Source organism: Coregonus lavaretus, assembly GCF_964263955.1.
Source record: "Coregonus lavaretus genome assembly, contig: HAP1_SCAFFOLD_129, whole genome shotgun sequence".
Lineage (NCBI taxonomy): Eukaryota > Metazoa > Chordata > Actinopteri > Salmoniformes > Salmonidae > Coregonus > Coregonus lavaretus.
Window position 1 is genome coordinate 493,858 of NW_028156273.1, and position 25,050 is coordinate 518,907.

Genomic DNA, 25,050 nt, shown 5'->3' on the forward strand with positions numbered 1-25,050 from the left:
GTAGGATCCCCATTAGCTATTGCTCATGTAGCAGCTCCTCATCCTGGGGCACACATACAACATACAGTGGGGAGAACAAGTATTTGATACACTGCCGATTTAATTAATTAATTACTTAAAAATCATACAATGTGATTTTCTGGATTTTTGTTTTAGATTCTGTCTCTCACAGTTGAAGTGTACCTATGATAAAAATGACAGACCTCTACATGTGTATCAGACCTGTACAGACCTGTACATGTGTATCAAATACTTGTTCTCCCCACTGTACAAATACATGACAGAGTACAGCACAGTTATAGACAAGAACACCATAAGATAATATTACATTAAACAAACAAAACAAAAATGTCACAGCATAGAGAAAAGTACTGGTAAGAATTATGTGAAAACAACATGAGATCTGGTTGTTTTGCAATGATTTCTGACAGAATAAACATAGTAGTGAATATTTTACTAAACTTCGTTACCCACTCCAGTCAGCAGATGGCGATGTGAGTCTTTCAGGTGATTCTTCTTGCGTGACGTATAATCTAGTGGACGGGACGCTTCTTCATCAACAACACTGTTACTGATTCAACCACCTCGCTAGCCAACATAAAACCGAAATATTGACGTTTCTTTGGCAACTTTTGTGTATATTAATCTCAGTGTTTTAAACACTATTCTGTTTAAGTATCTACTGGTTTACTTGAATGTAATTTGCTTGTTAACTTTGTAAAAAAACGTGTTAAGATTGATACTGAGCCTAGCACTAGGCTAGTGGCTAATGCTAACTAGCTAACATCCCGACCATGAGCTCACTAAGCTACTCCCCTCCTGCCAAAGAAGAGGAGGTCTGCTGGACGGAGAAAGAAGCTCTGGGGCTGAACATTGTCATAAAAGAAGAAGAGGAGGACGCTTTCAGAATAAAACAGGAGGAAGACGATGCTCTAACATTGAAAGAGGAAGTTGAGGGTGTTACACTGAAAGAAGAGAAAAACACCTTTGCAGTAGAAGAGGAGGCTATCATATTGAAAGAGGAGGAGGGTGTTACAGTGAAATAACCTTTTGGAGTGAAAGAGGAAGAGGAGGCCATCTCAATAAAAGAGGAGGAGGAAGACGTATTGGGAGATGAAGAGGAGACAGAAGATCTGATTAACACCAGTGAGTATTGGCTTAAACAGGGACACAAACTCAACACTTGTTGAACTAATGTGTCTGTTTTTTTAAATCAAATCCGCAAAGCGGACAACTCAGACGGAACCGTGGAATTCAGACATTAAAACCAGGGATGTAGTGGACGGTAAACACCGTTTTATTTTGTGAAACAGCGTTTACCCTCTTATTGTTGCGTTCCCTGCGTTGATCAAAACTCAGAACGTTTTATATTCTTGATCCGAGCTCTAATTGCGCCTCTTTTGCAAATGAGTGGAATCATGAACAGTTGTTTGTTCGTTATGTTCGCCTGCGCCCCCGCGGATTTTCCTTGTTAGCAGCACATCGCGTTTCTTTTTACGCCCGCTACGTTAGTTTTAGCAGCACATTCACCACTCCACCCTCTCGCGAGTCACGGCACTGAGACGTGAAACGAACTACCCCAACTCGGAGTCGGGCTCAGCAGACCAACCGCAGAGATGCTGCTGACAGACTAGTGGGTTTGTGAGTGTAAAAATGGGTTGCCAGGACCGGTGGTTAGTAGACTGGCGACGTCGAGCGCCGGAGAGGGGGAGCGGAAGTAGACGTGACAATATGGGACCAAATACTTCAATTTTACTACTTTAATACACATAAGTGAATTTGTCCCAATACTTTTGGTCCCCTAAAATGGGATGGGGGGAGGGAACTATGTAGAAAAATTGCTGTACTTTCTAAACGGTTCACCTGATGTGGATGAAAATATCCTCAAATTAAAGTCCTGGAGTAGGGAAAAACCAAAGTGCTGGAGTCAGAGCCAAAACAACAAAAAATGAGTCACTGGATAGGAAGCTGTTGAAAATTAGATCTGTATGTGAATTCATATCTAAACCTGCAATAGGAAAAATATTTGTAGAGAATCAGAGGGGAATAAAATAGGAAGGTATTGAAAGTTAGACCTATCACAATAAATATGCTTATAAAGCCAGGGAAGTGGTCAACTGGAATTCTAATGAATGTAGCATAGATGGGGGGGGGGGGGTCAGTGACTATACATTATGGCAGGCAACTCTGTACCTGGAGAGCTGCAGGTACTGCAGGTATTGTGTTCCAACTAGGCAACACACCTGACCAACTGAGCTAATTGATCAGTTCAATGATTACCTAAATTCAACACACCTGGTCTTCCGGGTCGTTTAACTAAAAAACATGACGTGCCTGTGGCTATAACAGCCTCCACTAGATGTTGGAACGTTGCTGCAGGGGGACTTGCTTCCATTCAGCCAGAAGAGCATTAGCGAGGTTAGGCACTGATGTTGGGCGATTAGGCCTGGCTCGCAGTCGGCGTTTCCAATTCATCCCAAAGGTGTTCGATGGGGTTGAGGTAAGGGCTCTGTGCAGACCAGTCAAGTTCTTCCACACCGATCTCGACAAACCATTTCTGTATGGACCTCGCTTTGTGCACGAGGGCATTGTCATGCTGAAACAGGAAAGGTCCTTCCCCAAACTGTTGCCACAAAGCCGGAAGCACAGAATCGTCTAGAATGTCAGTTGTATGCTGTAGCGTTAAGATTTCCCTTCACTGGAATTAAGGGGCCTAACCCAAAACATGAAAAAACATCCTCAGACCATTATTCCTCTTCCACCAAACTTTACAGTTGGCACTATACATTGGGGCAGGTAGCGTTCTCCTGGCATCCGCCAAACCCAGATTAATCTGTCGGACTGCCAGATGGTGAAGCGTGATTCATCAGTCCAGAAGACGCGTTTCCACTGCTCCACAGTCCAATGGCGGCGAGCTTTACACCACTCCAGCCGACACTTGGCATTGCGCATGGTGATCTTAGGCCTGGGTGCGGCACTCTGCCATGGCATGAAGCCCCTTGATGAACAGTTCTTGTGCTGACGTTGCTTCCAGAGGCAGTTTGGAACTCGGTAGTGGAGTGTTGCAACCGAGGTCAGACGATTTTTTTCGCGCTGCGCGCTTCAGCACTCGGTGGTCCCGTTTTGTGAGCTTGTGTGGCCTACCACTTCACGGCTGAGTCGTTGTTGCTCCTAAGCGCACACATTTCTTTCCACAGGGTCGTGGGGTGAGACAGGGATGCGGCTTGAGCCCCACTCTCTTCAATATATACAGTATCAACAGTCTGCAGCACCCTACTAGAATCTGAAGTCAAATGTCTACTGTTTTCTTGTGATTCTGTCCCCAACCAAGGAGGGCCTACAGCAGCACCTAGAATATTCTGCACAGATTCTGTCAGACCTGGGCCCTGACAGTAAATCTCAGAAAGATACAAATAATGGTGTTCCAAAAAAGGTCCAGTTGCCAGGAACACAAATTCAAATTCCATCTAGACACCGTTGCCCTAGAGCACACAAAAAACGATACCTACCTCGGCCTAAACATCAGCGCCACAGGTAACTTCCACAAAGCTGTGAACGATCTGAGACAAGGCAAGAAGGGCTTTCTACGCCATCAAAAGGAACATAACATTTAACATACCAATTAGGATCTGGCTTAGAATACTTGAGTCAGTTATTGAACCCATTGGTCCACTCACCAACCAATAATTCACAAAATGGGACAAACACGAAATTGAGACTCTGCATGCAGAATTCTGCAAAAATATCCTCTGTGTACAACGGAAAACACCAAATAATGCATGCACAGCAGAATTAGGACGATACCCGCTAATGATCAAAATCCAGAAAAGAGCTGTTAAATTCTACAACCACCTAAAATGAAGCGATTCCCAAATCTTCCATAACAAGGCCATCACCTACAGAGAGATTAACCTAGAGAAGAGTCCCCTAAGCAAGCTGGTCCTGGGGCTCTGTTCACAAACACAAACAGACCCCACAGAGCCCCAGGACAGCAACACAATTAGACCGAGCCAAATCATGAGAAAAGAAAATTGGAAATATTTTACCAATAAACTGAGCAAACTAGAATGCTATTTGGCCCTAAACAGAGAGTACACAGTGGCAGAATACCTGACCACTGTGACTGACCCAAAATTAAGGAAAGCTTTGACTATGTTCAGACTCAGTGAGCATAGCCTTGCTATTGAGAAAGGCCGCCGTAGGCAGACCTGGCTTTCAAGAGAAGACAGGTTATGAGCACACTGCCCACAAAATGAGGTGGAAACGGAACTGCACTTCCTAACCTCCTGCCAACTGTATGTCCATATTAGAGACACATATTTCCCTCCGATTGCACAGACCCACAAGGAATTGGAAAACAAATCCAATTTTGATCAACTCCCATATCTATTAGGTTAAATACCACAGTGTGCAATCACAGCAGCAAGATTTGTGTCCTGTTGCACACGAGATGCCTGTGAGTAGTGGGGACTAATTCACAGCACACCAGATGCCTGTGAGTAGTGGGGACTAATTCACAGCACACCAGATGCCTGTGAGTAGTGGGGACTAATTCACAGCACACCAGATGCCTGTGAGTAGTGGGGACTAATTCACAGCACACCAGATGCCTGTGAGTAGTGGGGACTAATTCACAGCACACCAGATGCCTGTGAGTAGTGGGGACTAATTCACAGCGCACCAGATGCCTGTGAGTAGTGGGGACTAATTCACAGCGCACCAGATGCCTGTGAGTAGTGGGGACTAATTCACAGCACACCAGATGCCTGTGAGTAGTGGGGACTAATTCACAGCACACCAGATGCCTGTGAGTAGTGGGGACTAATTCACAGCACACCAGATGCCTGTGAGTAATGGGGACTAATTCACAGCACACCAGATGCCTGTGAGTAGTGGGGACTAATTCACAGCACACCAGATGCCTGTGAGTAGTGGGGACTAATTCACAGCACACCAGATGCCTGTGAGTAGTGGGGACTAATTCACAGCACACCAGATGCCTGTGAGTAATGGGGACTAATGGATTGTGTGAAAGACATTTTTACCGCAATCTATTTTGAGGACACGCCGGATGGATGTTAACAACATGACCATCGAGAGAACACATCGGACACCAACGAAACTGTGCCCAGGACCAGCCCCACGCAACCCCAGACCTATCCTGGTGAAATTGTTACGATACACCGACAGGGTATCAGAGTTTTTCTTCCCACAGGTTTAGTTAGCTAGCCAACTAGCCTAACTTTAGCTTTGGCTTGTTTACCTCTGTAGTGGGGGGGCGTAGCAAATTGACGAGGAAGGGTGAAGGGTGTTGGGCATGCAAATAGAGTGCATATGAAAACCAATCAAAAAGTTGCTCATAGTCGCTAAAAATTTGAGCTAACCTCCCCTTTTAGCAGGAGTTTTCAGGCCAGTGAGTCACAGCTCGCTGTGTAGTAACATGGGGGTCGCAAAATAACTTAGGACTTTTCACTGGAAAGGGACAAAGGTGGAGTTTTTCCCTGACTTTTCCAAGGAGGTTCAGGACAAAGAGAAATGCGTTCACAGAGGTGAGGCAATATGTGCATGAAACAGGAGGAACTGAAATGCTCGTTGCAATATCCTGCCGTGTTCCAGGGTTACCAGGGTTACCGTGAGAGGATCACGCTACGTCGTATTAACAGACGCAAAGGAGTGTGTGTCGCAGACGTTAACGACGCCGAAACAAATTGAGTAGCGTAGTAGGCTATGGAAGATCCGCGTGGTGGCGGTGGTTCATCACTGCTGGACCACCATTTTACTCTAAGGTGTATAGGAGAACGTCCTATGTTGTGAGTAACAGTCTCACTGAGTGTTTATGCTGCGAACGCTGCCTATAATTTAATCTTTCTGGTTTACAGTTGATATCATTATAGTACTAAAATTAGGATTAAGCAGGATTATAGTCCATATGATTTATAGTGGGGATTAAATAACATATTATTTAAAGTTTTCACTCATCTTAACAGCAATAGTTGGTCAATATAGGCCACAACAGGAGTGTTCAAGCCATGCGTGATGGTGCACAACCCCAAAGAAACAAGACTTTTGGAGATTAGAGAGATTGTATGTTTAAGGTAGAACAGAATAACAACTAATTCCCTGTACATTCTGATATAAGTGTTAAGATAGAAATCCTTTGTTAATGACCACATACCGCAGGGTTGTTATTTAATATATATATATACAGCCACCTTATAGATGGATTTAATGGACCTTGTAAAGGCCTAAAGGCCTTATGGGTAAAAGACCTGGAGGTAACATTTGGAGAGGAGGAATGGAATATAACAGTACAACAGATGCTCCTCCCTATGGGAGATGCCCGGTCCAAGCTGATTCATATAACAGAACAACAGATGCTCCTCCCTATGAGAGATGCCCGGTCCAAGCTGATTCATATAACAGAACAACAGATGCGCCTCCCTATGGGAGATGCCCGGTCCAAGCTGATTTCATATAACAGTACAACAGATGCTCCTCCCTATGAGAGATGCCCGGTCCAAGCTGATTCATATAACAGAACAACAGATGCTCCTCCCTATGGGAGATGCCCGGTCCAAGCTGATTCATATAACAGTACAACAGATGCTCCTCCCTATGAGAGATGCCCGGTCCAAGCTGATTCATATAACAGTACAACAGATGCTCCTCCCTATGGGAGATGCCCGGTCCAAGCTGATTCATATAACAGAACAACAGATGCTCCTCCCTATGAGAGATGCCCGGTCCAAGCTGATTCATATAACAGTACAACAGATGCTCCTCCCTATGGGAGATGCCCGGTCCAAGCTGATTCATATAACAGTACAACAGATGCTCCTCCCTATGAGAGATGCCCGGTCCAAGCTGATTCAATTTAAAGTGTTGAATAGGATTTATCAGACTCCTCTGAGGTTGAACAGAATGGGTTTGATAGAACCCAACCTATGCTGCCGGAGATGTCAGTCAAGTACAGGTGACATGATCCATGTGTTCTGTAACTGTCCAAGCTTGCTTACCTTTTGGCAGAAGGTAATGGAAAAGATTGGGGATATTTTTTTCAATTATTATTGTTTTTTTGTGTCATTTATCAGACGCTCTTATCCAGAGCGACTAACATGAGCAATTAGGGTTAAGTGTCCTTGTTCAAGGGCACGTCGACAGATTTTTCACCTAGTCGGCTCGGGGATTAGAACCAGCGACCCTTCGGTTACTGGCACAACGCTCTTAACCACTAAGCTACCTGCCGCCACCATGTTACTCTGGGTACCACAATACTCCCAAATCATGCTTTGTTATTACTGCGTATCACTAAAGGATATCGATAGACTGTGAAGCTCATGTTACAACTGGCTAAAAGTTGCTCTAACCACAGCCAAAATAGTCATATTGAGACACTGGAGGGAGAAGGACCCTCCCTCATATGAGGAATGGTATATAGCCTTGGCAGAAACGGCTTCATATGAAAGATTTGATTTATAAAAATGAATGGTAAACTCTTAACTTTTCTGACATCTGGGGACATTTTCTCTCAGAGATAGAAGGTGAAAACAATATGTGAAGGCCTGATAGACTGCAGACATACAGTACCAGTCAAAAGTTTGACACACCTACTCATTCAAGGGTTTTTCTTTATTTTTACTATTTTTTACATTGTCGAATAATAGTGAAGACATCAAAATGATTAAATAACACATGTGGAATCATGTAGTAACCAAATAAGTGTTAAAATATATTTTTGTATTTTAGATTCTTCAAAGTAGCCACTCTTTGCTTTGATGACAGCTTTGCACACTCTTGGCATTCTCTCAACCAGCTTCACCTGGAATGCTTTTCCAACAGTCTTGAAGGAGTTCCCACATATACTGAGCACTTGTTGGCTGGTCATCTGATGCAGCACTCCATCACTCTCCTTCTTGGTCAAATAGCCCTTACACAGCCTGGAGTAGTTTTGGGTCATTGTCCTGTTGAAAAAGAAATGATAGTCCCACTAAGCCCAAACGAGATGGGATGGCGTATCGCTGCAGAATGCTGTGGTAGCCATGCTGGTTAAGTGTGCCTTGAATTCTAAATACATTTAAATTTTACATTTTCGTCATTTAGCAGACGCTCTTATCCAGAGCGACTTACAAATTGGTGCATTCACCTTATGATAGCCAGTGGGACAACCAATTTACAATATTTGAATAAACTAAGTTAGGTAAGGGGGGGTAGAAGGATTACTTTATCCTATCCCAGGTATTCCTTAAAGAGGTGGGGTTTCAAGTGTCTCCGGAAGGTGGTGAGTGACTCCGCTGTCCTGGCGTCGTGAGGGAGCTTGTTCCACCATTGGGGTGCCAGAGCAGCGAACAGTTTTGACTGGGCTGAGTGGGAACTGTGCTTCCACAGAGGTAGGGGGGCCAGCAGGCCAGAGGTGGATGAACGCAATGCCCTCGTTTGGGTGTAGGGACTGATCAGAGCCTGAAGGTACGGAGGTTCCCCTCACAGCTCCGTAGGCAAGCACCATGGTCTTGTAGCAGACGCAAGCTTCAACTGGAAGCCAGTGGAGTGTGCGGAGGATTGGCCCAGCGTCGTCCAGGGTAGGGGAGGGAATGGCCGGCAGGGATATAGCTCAGTTGGTAGAGCATGGCGTTTGCAACGCCAGGGTTGTGGGTTCGATTCCCACGGGGGGCCAGTATGAAAAATAAAAAAATTATGTATGCACTCACTAACTGTAAGTCGCTCTGGATAAGAGCGTCTGCTAAATGACTAAAATGTAAAAATGTTATATCGTGAAAGGAAACAACTATAATTACACAAATACTTGACTGAGGGACCATACAGATGTATGTGTGGGGGACTGAGGAAGGGGTACTCATTTAAAAAAATCATGTCAACCCCTTTTTATTTCACACAGAGTGAGTCCATAACTTATTATGTGATTTGTTAAGCCACATTTTACTCCTGAACTAATTTAGGCCTAAAAAAAAGGGGCTGAATACTTATGCAACAACTATTTTTTACATTTCTAAAATGTTCTTTTCACTTTGACATTATGGAGTATTTTTGTAGATCAATGACAAAAAAACAAACAATGAAATCTATTTCAATCCCACTTTGTCGCTCAAGAAAATTTTAACAAAAAAATCAAGGGGGGTGTAGATTTTCTATAGGCACTGTAAATTGGACCACCAACAAAACAATATTATCAATGGATCAAAATGCAGCCTATAACGTTTTTAATTATGAAATGTTGTGAAGACTGGCCTCAGGTTATTGAGGGATCTAGTCCAGATTAAACCTAATAGGAAGACAATTTTATCTAATGGAGGTTTCATTCAGGTCTCTCTGTTTAACCAAATACTCTGTCTGTCTTTGGCAGGAGAGAGACCAGACTCTCACTCTGACAGCGAGAAGAGTCCTTTAGGGGAACCAGACCCAGAGACGCCCAAACCAGCAGGACCACACCACTGCTCCCAGTGTGGAAAATGGTTTTCTACGTTAGGGAATTTAAAACGTCATGAGATGGCACACACAGGAGAGAAGCCTTTCCAATGTTCCCAGTGTGGAAAATGGTTTTCTACGTTAGGGAATTTAAAACGTCATGAGATAGCACACACAGGAGAGAAGCTTTTCCAATGTTCCCAGTGTGATAAGAGTTTTACCCAGATAGGGAGCCTGAAAAGGCATGAAGGAATACACAACGAAGGGAGGAAGACCCACTGCTGCTCTCAGTGTGGAAAGAGATTTACTCAGTTAGTGAGCCTGAAAACACACAAGACAATACACACAGGAGAGAAGCCTTTCCAATGTTCCAAGTGTAATCAGAGTTTTACCCAGATAGGAAACCTGTATAGGCATGAAGGAATACACACAGGAGAAAAGCCCTACCAATGCTCCAAATGTGAAAAGAGATTTGTACGATCACAGTACCTAAAATCACACGAGATGACACACACAGAGGAAAAGCCTTACCACTGCTCCCACTGTGGAAAGAGTTTTACTCAGTTACGGAGCCTGAAAAGACATAAGAGGACACACAAATGAGAAAAGCCCTACCACTGATCCCACTGTGGAGAGAGTTTTACTCAGTTAGGGAGCCTGAAAATGCATAAGAGAATACACTCTGGAGGGAAGAAATACCGCTGCTCTCATTGTGGAAAGATATTTCCCAGTCAGAGGACCTGAAATCACATGAGAGAATAGAGGCTGTATTCTGACTTGTGTTTTTGTTTATGCCACATTAAATCAGAATGTATTCTCTTATGCAATTTATGTTCCTCTAACTCCCCTGAGTGCCTCTGTCAATCCAACAGCTATTGTATGCAGTAATTATGTGCCTATGAACCAGAGGTATACTGTTAGCACTGAGACGGTTTGCCCTAGTTAGAAGTCCACTGTGTGCTACAGGTTCACCTGCCTCACCTAAAGACCATTCTGGTGGGAAGTTGCTTTAGACCAGCAAGTGTTAACAGTCAGTAGTATCTGGATAACGTGTGAAATGCTTGATAATATATGTGATATCAACAGAGAGGTATATTCTCTGGGTGACTAAATATTGACTGGTTTTCATCAAGCTGTCCACTCCAGAAAAAGCTTCAACAAGCTGTCCACTCCAGAAAAAGCTTCAAACTGTAACCAGTGCCTGCAACCTGGTGCAGGTTATCAGTAGATATGGCTGCTATATTGTGATCACTACATCCGATGGATTTGGACACTGCTTTAAAGCAGATTTCTGCAGCATTAGTAAAAATGTGATTAATACATGTTGGTGATTTCATTCCTGAGTTGTTTGTAACTACCCTGATAGGTTGAGGAAAACCAAAGTTCCAAAGGCTGGGCCTAATATAGTGTATAAGAGGTCATACAATAAGTTTTGTAGTTGATTCCTACGTTGATGATGTAAAGAATATTTGCTGGTCTGTGCCGTGTAAGACGCTGCACTTGACACATTTATGACATTTCTTATTCCAGTTACTAATAAGCACACGTTAAGAAAATGACTGTGAAAACTGTTAAATCCTTGTGGATTGAAACATTGTATGGTTGAGGGGGATGAGGCAAAAGGAAAAATAATACGTCTGGCAACCGAACGTAAATTAAGAAATCATGTGACTAAAACTAAAAAATAATAAACTGTACTATGAAACAAAGATAAATTGGTCCCGCTTTAAATGACATGCAGCTTATAAAGCTTATAAAAGGTTTCATAAAGCCTTCATAACTACATGAATGAGTCTGGCAACCGATAGGCAAACGTACTGTAAATTGAGAAATCATGTGACTAAAAATTAATAAAAAATAAAAACTATACTATGAAACAAAAATAAATGACATAAAGAATGATAGTAAAAAGCTTTGGAGCCCCTTAAATTAAATTTTGGGAAAAAAGGCAAAGTAAGGAATGGCAAATAAGTCTGGCTGCACAGCCGATTGGCAAACGTACTGAGAATTGAGAAATCATGTGACTAAAACTAAAAAATTATAAACTGTACTATGAAACAAAGATAAATGGGTCCCGCTTTAAATGACGTGCCGGTTATTAAGGTTTCGGAAAGCCTTCATAAAAACGACATGAACGTGTCACAAATCATCTATAACCGTATGTCATGCTCTATAAAGGGTTCATAAAGGTGGCATAACTGTGTGACATAACCACCGATGTCAAATGTGACATAACTCACTGTGTGAAACATGACATAAACCTGTGCTTTATTAAAGGTGGGGTAAGCACCACTTAATAAAGGCCTTATAAATCATATTAAAATGAGGCTTCACAAAGCATTTATAACCTTGCAATGCTCTACCAAGATGCATGACAACACCAGGGTAGTGGGTTCGATTCCCGGGACCACCCCATATGTAAAGATGTACGCACGCATGACTGTGTATCGCTTTGGATAAAAGCGTCTGCTAGATTGTATATGTTATATGACTCTAAGACATTTCTAGGATGGCCCAACCTCTTTCCCTCTTGGGTGCATAGTCAATATTGGACCTGACCTCAACTTTACCCATAATGCTGTGCTGCAGGATGACACACACTCTAAAGTGCAGTCATGCACATAAAAAAAACGTTGTTAGGGCCTATTTAAAATCAGTTTAAATGTTTTGCCTAATTCTGTTTTTGGCCCAAATTCAGTTTTCTCGGTTTTGTTTTTCCAGGTTTCGGGTTTCCCCCAGTTTTTCACCTTTTCATAGAAAAACAACCAAATTTGATTTTCCGTGTTCACAACAATGCTTAAACCACATCAGGGGATGACTTTTGAGTTCTGGGAAAAATCTAAGATATTTAGATGTTTTGAGTGCAGTTGCCCTTTAATTGAGTGTGCATGCCCTAAACTGTTAGCAGTGTTTCCGTAGCCCAGTAAGCACGTGACGAGGTCGTAAATCATAGGACGGAGCAAAATGAGTAAGTTAACCTTTTATTTATTGTAATTTAAATTAATTTGTAGTAGTTAAGTGTTGAGTTAGATTACATAGCAACGTCAATCCTTATTTCAGATAATTTCGGTGACTTCACAGCAATTTCTAGCTAGCTAGCAGGCTAAGCTAAATAAAAAAATCCCCCTAGATAAAGCCACGTCTCATAGTCATGTCATAAATGGAGGAGGAATATAACAATACGAATTGAATGGAGTATCTCTGGTGTTGCATTCCCATCTCCCCATTTAGAGTATCTCTGGTGTTGCATTCCCATCTCCCCATTTAGAGTATCTCTGGCGTTGCATTCCCATCTCCCCATTTAGAGTAATGCCCTTAATCCAGACGGTGTGACAAAGGCATTTCCCACCCGCTAACTTTCTTTGTTGTTACTTTTAAGGGAACCAACATGCAGTACCTACAGCAGGCAGAGAACCATTCGTCCTCCAGCACAGGGTCAAGCTACAATATTCACAGCCCTGTGTAATGTTAACATGTAATCACAATATTCACAGCCCTGTGTAATGTTACATGTAATTACAATATTCACAGCCCTGTGTAATGTTACATGTAATTACAATATTCACAGCCCTGTGTAATGTTAACAGGTAATTACAATATTCACAGCCCTGTGTAATGTTACATGTAATTACAATATTCACAGCCCTGTGTAATGTTACATGTAATTACAATATTCACAGCCCTGTGTAATGTTACATGTAATTACAATATTCACAGCCCTGTGTAATGTTACATGTAATTACATTGCTGGACCTAATTTTTTTTTTGGGACCAATATATCTTTTCCTTTTTATTAATTTTTATTTAAAATAAAATAAAAAAATAAAAAAGGAAATGTATGGTTTAAACATGTCTTTAATATGTATGTGTTTTAGCTTAAGTGATAATATATTTGTGTTCACATCATTAAGCCTTTAGGGACGTGTTATAAATGACCAAAGGGGTCTGACTTGAAAGGAAGTACAGCGATATAGTGTCTTTATGGTGGTGCTATGAATGACTGACTTTTTCAAACGTAATTGATTTGTATGGTTTCTGATTCAGAGGGGTTGGGTTAAATGCGGAAGACACATTTCAGTTGAATGCATTCAGTTGTATAACTGACTAGGTATCCCCCTGTCCCATAACAAAAGCTTGTTTTTGTTTTCCGATGCAAAACCTTTTGCTACAGTGTTCACTAATGAATACGACCCTGAATGCAACCTCCACATGATAAAACTGTCTTCCTGTGAGGTTTAATCCGAATCAGATCCCTCAATAACCTGAGGCCAAGTTTATCACTAGGACAAAGACAAGCTGTACAACATCTGGAAACCAAGTCTAGTCTAGAAGTCTGAAAAGTCTGTCTAATATAATAGGATACATTTCATCCATTGTTAGGTTTTGTTGGTGACCCCCTCCACTCTTCGTAAGTTTAACAAAATGGTACAGAACAACATATTCAAATATATAACTTCAGTAGTGCCCCTTTAAAACCCACACAGTTCAACAACTGCAGAGTTTGTGCCCGTTATTAAAATACTACTTACTGGTGTTCATCAGATCTCCTGTCTTCTTCTTCCAATGTGACAGTCATCTCTGCCTCCACCTTTACTACAAAAAACGTCTTCCTTTTCTTTCCACCGTGACAATAATATCCTCCTCCTCTTTCTTGCACTCCTGCTAAAGAAGAGGAGGTCTGCTGGACGGAGAAAGAAGCTCTCATGAAGGAAGAGGAGGCTGTCTCAGTTAAAACAGAAGTAGAGTGTGCGACTGTTATAGTGAAAGAAGAAGAAGAAGGTTAGAAGTAGAGTGTGAGACTGTTATAGTGAAAGAAGAAGAAGAAGATTTCAGAGTGAAAGAGGAGGAGCTTAGTGAGCTCATTAGCATTAGCGACTAGCCTAGCGTTACTTAGCTATATAGCTAATAACGTAAATTAAATGGAGTAACTAGTAAATACGCAGACAGTGTGTTTAAAACACTGAGGTTAATATACACAAAACTGTCCTAAAGCTTCGATGTTAAGGTTTTATGTTGGCTACGGAGGCGGCTGAACTGTTGTTGTTGAAGAAGCGTCCCGTCCACGAGATGATACCTGACGCACGACGCATCATCTGAAATACTCACATCGCCATCTGCTGACTGCAGTCGGTAACACAGTTTAACAAAACCTTCTGGCAAAACAATGGAAACAAGTCATTGGTAAATAACCCGTTTTCGCTTACTTCTTACAGATCATTTCCTCTACGCAGATGTAGAAGCTGAATATGAACATTATTAATAAACCCTGTTATGAATAAATCCTGTAACGATCAACCCTGTTATGAATAAACCCTGTTATGAAAGGTAATGTGCTAAAACTTTTGAGTGGTGCGACCGGTAGAGAGCTTGAGGGAGGACGGTCACGTGTGTTGCGAAGCGGTCCCATGTTCCAGCCAGGTGTGAGGTCTCACTAAAGCTACAAGCTTCACGTGCCTGATCTAAGATCACCTACATCTAAGCGCATGCGCTTGATTGGAGTTGGATTTTTTTTGTGAAACAGACACCTTTTGGTAAGACGATACTGTACCACGCCGGACAATGCATTTCTAGTGTAGTGTCGAGTCAAATGTTGCTAATGATGCTGTCAAACAAAGGAGTCCGCTTATACTGAACTTTGATCACAAGTTTTATTCATATCACAAGATTTCAGCATAAGTTTGCAGACGCCTTGTCACGATCGTTGACACATGATGAAGCGGACCAAGGCGCAGCGTTGAAGGTGAACATATTATTTATTTAGAATGATCACACGATCAAAACAACCACGATAACGTGACGTCTACGGTATAACACAAACCAAATCAGAACAAGATCCCACAAAGAATAGCTGAAAACAGCCTACCTAAGTATGGCTCCCAATCAGAGACAACGAGCAACAGCTGCCTCTGATTGGGAACCACCCTGACCAACATAGATCTATATGATCTAGAACAAAACCCAAAACATAGAAAACACAACATAGAAGCTACCCCGAGAAACTAAACATAGAAAATCAACATCCTGGCTCAACATTTCAGAGTCCCCAGAGCCAGGGCGTGACAATACTCCCCCCCAAAAGGCGCGGACTCCGACCGCGCCAACAGAACACCACAGGGGAGGGACCGGGTGGGCACTCCGCCTTGACGGCGGATCCGGCTCTGGGCATGATCCCCACTCCCTCTCTAACCCCCCACAGTACCCCTGGTCCGGTCTGGCCCTGCTGGTCGGAGCTGGACTGACCACTGGTGGAGCGGATTGCTCTAGCTCCGACGTGAAGCATCTGACCGGTGCCGGACCAGCCACCGGTGGAACAGGCACGGGCCGTGCCGGACTGACGACGCACACCACTGGCTTGGTGTGGGGAGCAGGAGCGGGCCGAGCCGGGCTGTCGAAGCGCACCCCTGCCTTGGTGCGGGGAACAGGCATGGGCCGTGCCGGACTGACGACGCGCACCCCTGACTTGGTGCGGGGAACAGGCACGGGCCGTGCCAGACTGACGACGCACACCACTGGCTTGGTGTGGGGAGCAGGAGCTGGCTGAGCCGGGCTGTCGAAGCGTACCCCTGACTTGGTGCGGGGAGCAGGAACGGGCCGAGCCGGACTGACGACGCACACCACTGGCTTGGTGTGGGGAGCAGGAGCGGGCCGAGCCGGGCTGTCGAAGCGCACCCCTGACTTGGTGCGGGGAGCAGGAACGGGCCGAGCCGGACTGACGACGCACACCCCTGGCTTGGTGTGGGGAGCAGGAGCGGGCCGAGCCGGGCTGTCGAAGCGCACCCCTGACTTGGTGCGGGGAGCAGGAACGGGCCGAGCCGGGCTGACGAAGCGCACCACTGACTTGGTGCGGGGAGCAGGAACGGGCCGCGCCGGGCTGACGAAACGCACCACTGACTTGGTGCGAGTGGCAGGAACAGGCCGGACCGTACTGGGAACACACACCACTGGCCCTACGTGGGGATCAGGAACAGGCCGGACCGGACGGGCAACACACGCCAGTACCTCTCGCCGTGCCTCTACAACCTCCTTCCCCCTGGTGACCAGTGACTCCCGTAACCTGGCGTCCTCCTGCTGCCCCGTCGTCCACGGCGTTAGCCCCCCCCTAAAAAATTTATGGGCTTCACTCCTACCCGTGGCCGAGGCCTCCATCCCTCTTGCCAGACTCGCACTCATCTCCTCCCACGTCCATCCTCTCTCCACGTCACGCTGCTTGATCCAGTCGAGGTGGGATCTTCTGTCACGATCGTTGACACATGATGAAGCGGACCAAGGCGCAGCGTTGAAGGTGAACATATTATTTATTTAGAATGATCACACGATCAAAACAACCACGATAACGTGACGTCTACGGTATAACACAAACCAAATCAGAACAAGATCCCACAAAGAATAGCTGAAAACAGCCTACCTAAGTATGGCTCCCAATCAGAGACAACGAGCAACAGCTGCCTCTGATTGGGAACCACCCTGACCAACATAGATCTATATGATCTAGAACAAAACCCAAAACATAGAAAACACAACATAGAAGCTACCCCGAGAAACTAAACATAGAAAATCCACACCCTGGCTCAACATTTCAGAGTCCCCAGAGCCAGGGCGTGACACGCCTGCAGTGTCTGGAGAACAGTGTCCCAAAATAATATTTCTGTTCTAACGTCTTTTGTCTCCATCCAGTATATATAATCTTCCCCAAAACATGGGTTGCTCCCTTTACTGTCCAATCCCCTGTCTTCCCTGGGGCGTCACCCTAAAAACGGCTCTCTTTGAACCTAAATAAACATCCCCTCAGGTTCCACTTGAAAACATTAACAAAGTCATAATCTTAATACACTACATATTTCCCCCCTTTCGAGACTAACTAAAAGTCTCGAAAACAAAAAGAACAGGATTATGACAAGTAACAATTTCTCTTATTGAGTATCTTTAACAATAAACCCAAAACACTTTTCTCTAGAGTTTAAATACCTTTCTATGAAATATAAACAAATCTTTATGAAATGTGAATACATTACTATGAAATATGAACAAATCTTTATGAAGTGTGAGAGCGAAAAACCTGTCTGGCAGCCTTCTTTCCAAATATCCATCAATCAATCAAGACAGTAAAATTCTCTCACGGCCCCTCTGCCCCAGGCAACCACCTAGGTACTCCAGATCAATTCATAAATCTTTATCAATGCATTTGAAACTATGATGCAATTAAATACACATGAAAGCCCCAGCAAACAAAATACTATCCAAAATGTCCACTCTCAGGCTGGTCGACCCATCGGACCCTACAGTGGATCTCTATCCCTGCCTAGACTCCATGTCCCTAAGCATTCACGAAATAAACAAAAACATCTAAGATCCCCACATGTATTCAATAACATCAAATATCATTCTACAAAAATTAATACGGAAAGAATATGACACAAATTATGTATTACACATGCAAATATGTCTATATTTCATTGCAGACACTGGAATGTAATTCACTACACTTCATCTCCTCCGCAGTGTCGACTTCCAATGCATCGTTGATGATGGAATCGGAAAATTTACACACCTTCCTTGTTCCATCTCCTCCAGTCCCTTCATATTGCCCCTTCATATTGTCCTTGTTTGAGTATTTCAATCTCTACATATTTCCCCAAATGCTTCTGGAAGAAAAGAATAGACCAAACAGTATCTTTTGCAAAACAACACTTCAAATTAAAACATCAATATCAACTAAGAATATAAAAAAATGATATAAAATGATATATGAAAGAATATAAAAATGATATAAAAATGATATATGAATGATAGATAAATGATAGAATAATGTGATTCATTCATACATTTCCCCCCTTTGATTCATAACAAAATACTAAAATCACACTAATATTGAAAAATATTTGAAAAATGATCAAATAATCAAAAAGGATATTTATCCATCAATACTCCATCCAGTCCCATTTGTCCATCTTCATCCAGATCAGGAACAGTCAACAACGGCATCTGAGTGTTGTCTCCAGGCATCACAACTCCAACCCATCTCAATATCATAGCTTTCGCAAAGGTCAGTAACAAGGTACAAAAGCAAAACATCACACACAGTGCTATCAGAGCTGATATTAAAATCTGAACCATCACTGCTCCCACTGGGCCTAACTGATCTTGCAGCCAAGACTTCGCTGACCATCCAGCTCCTTCAGATCTACCAAATGCATCCCTTATATTCTTCAATGCATCTATAACACTAGTGATATTATCAGAACTATCTGGAATCAAAGTATAACAATCATCCCCCGTCAAATTCATAGCCACACATAAGCCACCTTGTTTTGCTAGAATATAGTCAAGAGCCATATCATGTTTTAACAGCGTCAGTCTGTGACTTCTTTGAGTATTCGACAGAAGGTTAAACCCTCTTATTGTTTCATTCGCAAACCCCTGCAAAGTATAGGTAATATTATCAATATGATCTGCCAAAAATGTTACACCATACCATGGAAAATGTCCCAGTCCCCACTTCTCTCCTAGACTTATCCTCCAATGGTACTGCCATGTCCCTTTTCACCCTATTTCCAAACCTAGACTCAGATTTATCTGTGTCCGGTGCTTCCCCTCTCACAATGGTAAAAACCTCATATGGAAGCTTCAACGTCGACATGTAACAACATCCAATCCATCCATAGGGTAAGAATATATACGCTTTATCACCACAAACCCACCAAATATCTCTAAAATTCCCAATAGTCACATTACCAGGCAAAAGCTGATCTGTCACCATCAAAGTCCTGCTCTTCTTACTAACTGGAACATAAAAAGTTACATTATATTTCTCATTACTACCCTTAAGGTCATGCTTACCCAAAGTCATCATATAATCATCACAATCTGATATTCCCATAAACATACCCTTTCCATCATATGTTTTATTAGAACAAAAACAGCTTTTAGCCCTCACAGGTTTCACCTCCAATGCTTCAGGAATTGCTGTTAACTGATTTTCCTTCCCATCTAACAAATTCACATAAGGTACTTCATTCAACCAAGAACACTTAAACCTAGGCCTAAACAAATGTCTCGACAGTGACATTATTGTATCCGTTAATGATTGTTGCTGATACAACAGCCATGATAAAGCATAAGATTGACACGTACTTGATACAGGTTTAGCAACCGTCTCTAAAATAGAACCCCATGTGCCTGGTGCTGGAATTCTCAGCAGACATGGACCCTCAAGATTCCTCACTGATCTTACAGAATGAGTTAACTGCTGGAACCAAAGATTCCTACCAGCCCATCCATCTTTAATTTTCAAAACAGAAGAATCAAACCCATATGCCTTCCATTTAGTTTCTCTCTTCCCTAACGAGCGGTACTGATCAAATACCTCTCCTTGTCTGTCATTAAAATCAAAGAACTCATCCTGTACCTCCATGATAGTATCTTTTACTATTTCAGATGAATCTGCATCATTCTCTACTACCATCTGCTCTCCTACCTCAACACTATCCTTACTACCATTGACAGCACTCTCCATCCGTAACATAAACTCCTGAGTCACTCTTTCTACATCCTTTAGTTTCAGAAAAGTTGTTGTTGGTGTCTGTGTCATACTTCCTACATTTGTTATCTCTGTCGTACCATTAATCTCTTTCAAAGTTACTATTAAAATAGTTGCTTTAGTTGATGTATTAACACTCTTAACTATTTCCAGTGGGAAAGTTACTGATATCCTCTGCGTATTATTTACTGTTGGAGTGGCTACTGCAATATGCTTCTCCTGAACTCCTTTGGTGACTGTGGAAGTTTCAACAGACTTCAAATCCTCTATCATAAGCGTCACCTTACGAGTTACATAGCCTTTTAACCAATAATTCTTAACCGGAACAAATTTTAATGCTTTGTTTAACAAAACCTTCTGGCAAAACAATGGAAACAAGTCATTGGTAAATAACTTTTACTTCTTACAGATAATTTCCTCTACGCAGATGTAGAAGCTGAATATGAACATTATTAAAAAACCCTGTTATGAATAAACCCTGTTACAAAAGGTAATGTGCTAAAACTTTTGAGTGGTGCGACCGGTAGAGATGCTTGAGGGAGGACGGTCACGTGTGTTGCGAAGCGGTCCCAAGTTCCAGCCAGGTGTGAGGTCTCACTAAAGCTACAAGCTTCACGTGCCTGATCTAAGATCACCTAGATCTAAGCGCATGCGCTTGATTGGAGTTGGATTTTTTTTGGCGCAACAGACACCTTTTGGTAATACGATACTGTACCACGCCGGACAATGCATTTCTAGTGTAGTGTCGAGTCAAATGTTGCTAATGATGCTGTCAAACAAAGGAGTCCGCTTATACTGAACTTTGATCACAAGTTTTATTCATATCACAAGATTTCAGCATAAGTTTACAGACGCCTACAGTGTCCCAAAATAATATGTCTGTTCTAATGTCTTTTGTCTCCATCCAGTATATATAATCTTGCCCAAAACATGGGTTGCTCCCTTTACTGTCCAATCCCCTGTCTTCCCTGGGGCGTCACCCTAAAAACTGCTCTCTTTGAACCTAAATAAACATCCCCTCAGGTTCCACTTGAAAACATTAACAAAGTCATCATCTTAATACACTACATATTTCCCCCCTTCGAGACTAACTAAAAGTCTCAAAAACAAAAAGAACAGGATTATGACAAGTATCAATTTCTCTTATTGAGTATCTTTAACAATAAACCCAAAACACTTTTCTCTAGAGTGTAAATACCTTTCTATGAAATATAAACAAATCTTTATGAAATGTGAATACATTACTATGAAATATGAACAAATCTTTATGAAGTGTGAGAGCGAAAAACCTGTCTGCCAGCCTTCTTTCCAAATATCCATCCATCAATCAATCAAGACAGTAAAATTCTCTCATGGCCCCTCTGCCCCAGGCAACCACCTAGGTACTCCAGATCAATTCATAAATCTTTATCAATGCATTTGAAACTATGATGCAATTAAATACACATAAAGCCCCAGCAAACAAAATACTATCCAAAATGTCCACTCTCAGGCTGGTCGACCCATCGGACCCTACAGTGGATCTCTATCCCTGCCTAGACTCCATGTCCCTAAGCATTCACGAAATAAACAAAAACATCTAAGATCCCCACATGTATTCAATAACATCAAATATCATTCTACAAAAATTAATACGGAGAGAATATGACACAAATTATGTATTACACATGCAAATATGTCTATATTTCATTGCAGACACTGGAAGGTAATTCACTACACTTCATCTCCTCCGCAGTGTCGACTTCCAATGCATCGTTGATGATGGAATCGGAAAATTTACACACCTTCCTTGTTCCATCTCCTCCAGTCCCTTCATATTGCCCCTTCATATTGTCCTTGTTTGAGTATTTCAATCTCTACATATTTCCCCAAATGCTTCTGGAAGAAAAGAATAGACCAAACAGTATCTTTTGCAAAACAACACTTCAAATTAAAACATCAATATCAACTAAGAATATAAAAAATGATATAAAATGATATATGAAAGAATATAAAAATGATATAAAAATGATATATGAATGATAGATAAATGATAGAATAATGTGATTCATTCATACATTTCCCCCCTTTGATTCATAACAAAATACTAAAATCACACTAATATTGAAAAATATTTGAAAAATGATCAAATAATCAAAAAGGATATTTATCCATCAATACTCCATCCAGTCCCACTTGTCCATCTTCATCCAGATCAGGAACAGTCAACAACGGCATCTGAGTGTTGTCTCCAGACATCACAACACCAACCCATCTCAATATCATAGCTTTCGCAAAGGTCAGTAACAAGGTACAAAAGCAAAACATCACACACAGTGCTATCAGAGCTGCTATTAAAATCTGAACCATCACTGCTCCCACTGGGCCTAACTGATCTTGCAGCCAAGACTTCGCTGACCATCCAGCTCCTTCAGATCTACCAAATGCATCCCTTATATTCTTCAATGCATCTATAACACTAGTGATATTATCAGAACTATCTGGAATCAAAGTATAACAATCATCCCCCGTCAAATTCATAGCCACACATAAGCCACCTTGTTTTGCTAGAATATAGTCAAGAGCCATATCATGTTTTAACAGCGTCAGTCTGTGACTTCTTTGAGTATTCGACAGAAGGTTAAACCCTCTTATTGTTTCATTCGCAAACCCCTGCAAAGTATAGGTAATATTATCAATATGATCTGCCAAAAATGTTACACCATACCATGGAAAAAGTCCCAGTCCCCACTTCTCTCCTAGACTTATCCTCCAATGGTACTGCCATGTCCCTTTTCACCCTATTTCCAAACCTAGACTCAGATTTATCTGTGTCCGGTGCTTCCCCTCTCACAATGGTAAAAACCTCATATGGAAGCTTCAACGTCGACATGTAACAACATCCAATCCATCCATAGGGTAAGAATATATACGCTTTATCACCACAAACCCACCAAATATCTCTAAAATTCCCAATAGTCACATTACCAGGCAAAAGCTGATCTGTCACCATCAAAGTCCTGCTCTTCTTACTAACTGGAACATAAAAAGTTACATTATATTTCTCATTACTACCCTTAAGGTCATGCTTACCCAAAGTCATCATATAAATCATCACAATCTGATATTCCCATAAACATACCCTTTCCATCATATGTTTTATTAGAACAAAAACAGCTTTTAGCCCTCACAGGTTTCACCTCCAATGCTTCAGGAATTGCTGTTAACTGATTTTCCTTCCCATCTAACAAATTCACATAAGGTACTTCATTCAACCAAGAACACTTAAACCTAGGCCTAAACAAATGTCTCGACAGTGACATTATTGTATCCGTTAATGATTGTTGCTGATACAACAGCCATGATAAAGCATAAGATTGACACGTACTTGATACAGGTTTAGCAACCGTCTCTAAAATAGAACCCCATGTGCCTGGTGCTGGAATTCTCAGCAGACATGGACCCTCAAGATTCCTCACTGATCTTACAGAATGAGTTAACTGCTGGAACCAAAGATTCCTACCAGCCCATCCATCTTTAATTTTCAAAACAGAAGAATCAAACCCATATGCCTTCCATTTAGTTTCTCTCTTCCCTAACGAGCGGTACTGATCAAATACCTCTCCTTGTCTGTCATTAAAATCAAAGAACTCATCCTGTACCTCCATGATAGTATCTTTCACTATTTCAGATGAATCTGCATCATTCTCTACTACCATCTGCTCTCCTACCTCAACACTATCCTTACTACCATTGACAGCACTCTCCATCCGTAACATAAACTCCTGAGTCACTCTTTCTACATCCTTTAGTTTCAGAAAAGTTGTTGTTGGTGTCTGTGTCATACTTCCTACATTTGTTATCTCTGTCGTACCATTAATCTCTTTCAAAGTTACTATTAAAATAGTTGCTTTAGTTGATGTATTAACACTCTTAACTATTTCCAGTGGGAAAGTTACTGATATCCTCTGCGTATTATTTACTGTTGGAGTGGCTACTGCAATATGCTTCTCCTGAACTCCTTTGGTGACTGTGGAAGTTTCAACAGACTTCAAATCCTCTATCATAAGCGTCACCTTACGAGTTACATAGCCTTTTAACCAATAATTCTTAACCGGAACAAATTTTTAATGCTTGCACTAGATAAGTACACATATATTCTCCCTGATCTTTCCATGTAACATTACGCAAAATAAGTGAGCAATCACTCATAACCCTCTTCCACTTCATATCGTTGTACAAAATATACTTCCTTTGACTAGGTGCAACAGCTTCTACTTCTGGTCCTAATAACAACACTTCTTCTCCATAATTATCTCTCCATGTGGGAGGAACGTCACCGCCCCCACTCCATCTCTCACAGCTACAAGGAAGATGAGCTGCATCACCCATCCTAACCCTAATAACAGTCTTTTCCTCTAAAATTGGTGCTGGAGCTTTCGGCTCCCTTGTAATCAAATGTGATATATTTATTGTTCTAATAACTGTCAATATTGAAGGAGTTAAATTACTTATCACGGTTGTTATAATAGGCTGAAGTGTTGATGTCAATGTTGTTGATTCATCTATCTTCCCTACAGCTTTGAACTCTTGACTTGTATTTCCATCTGTCACCACTAGTGTCACTACATTAACTCTCAGTCCTAACTCTAATCCCTCACTTTCAAACTGTTGATTATAAAAAATACATTCATAATCACCTTGATCTTCCTGCTGGGAATTGTAAATATAGATACCGCAATCACCCTCAATCTTTATTCTTCTCTCATCATTCAGCAACGCATATTTTCTTAATGAAACTGCTCCTAACAGATCTAAACTCCTGCCATATCTATCTTCCCACTGAACTCTAAATTTCCCTTCACCACTGTTCTCTCTCATGCACTGACATGGGAGTTGAGCTGACTGTCCTAGAGTTACTACAACCCTAGTTTTCGTAACGTTTTGGTCTGACTTTCCTCCTAACTGGTCTGTGCCTACTTTGTCTAACCGAATCACCATCTTCTCCTGTAACAGAGTTGCCCTTGGTGATCTCCGCTGCTTCACACTCCACTGAAATATTCCCTGTTGTTTCTGGGACATATTGAAAATCAATTTCCCCAAATCTCCTGTCC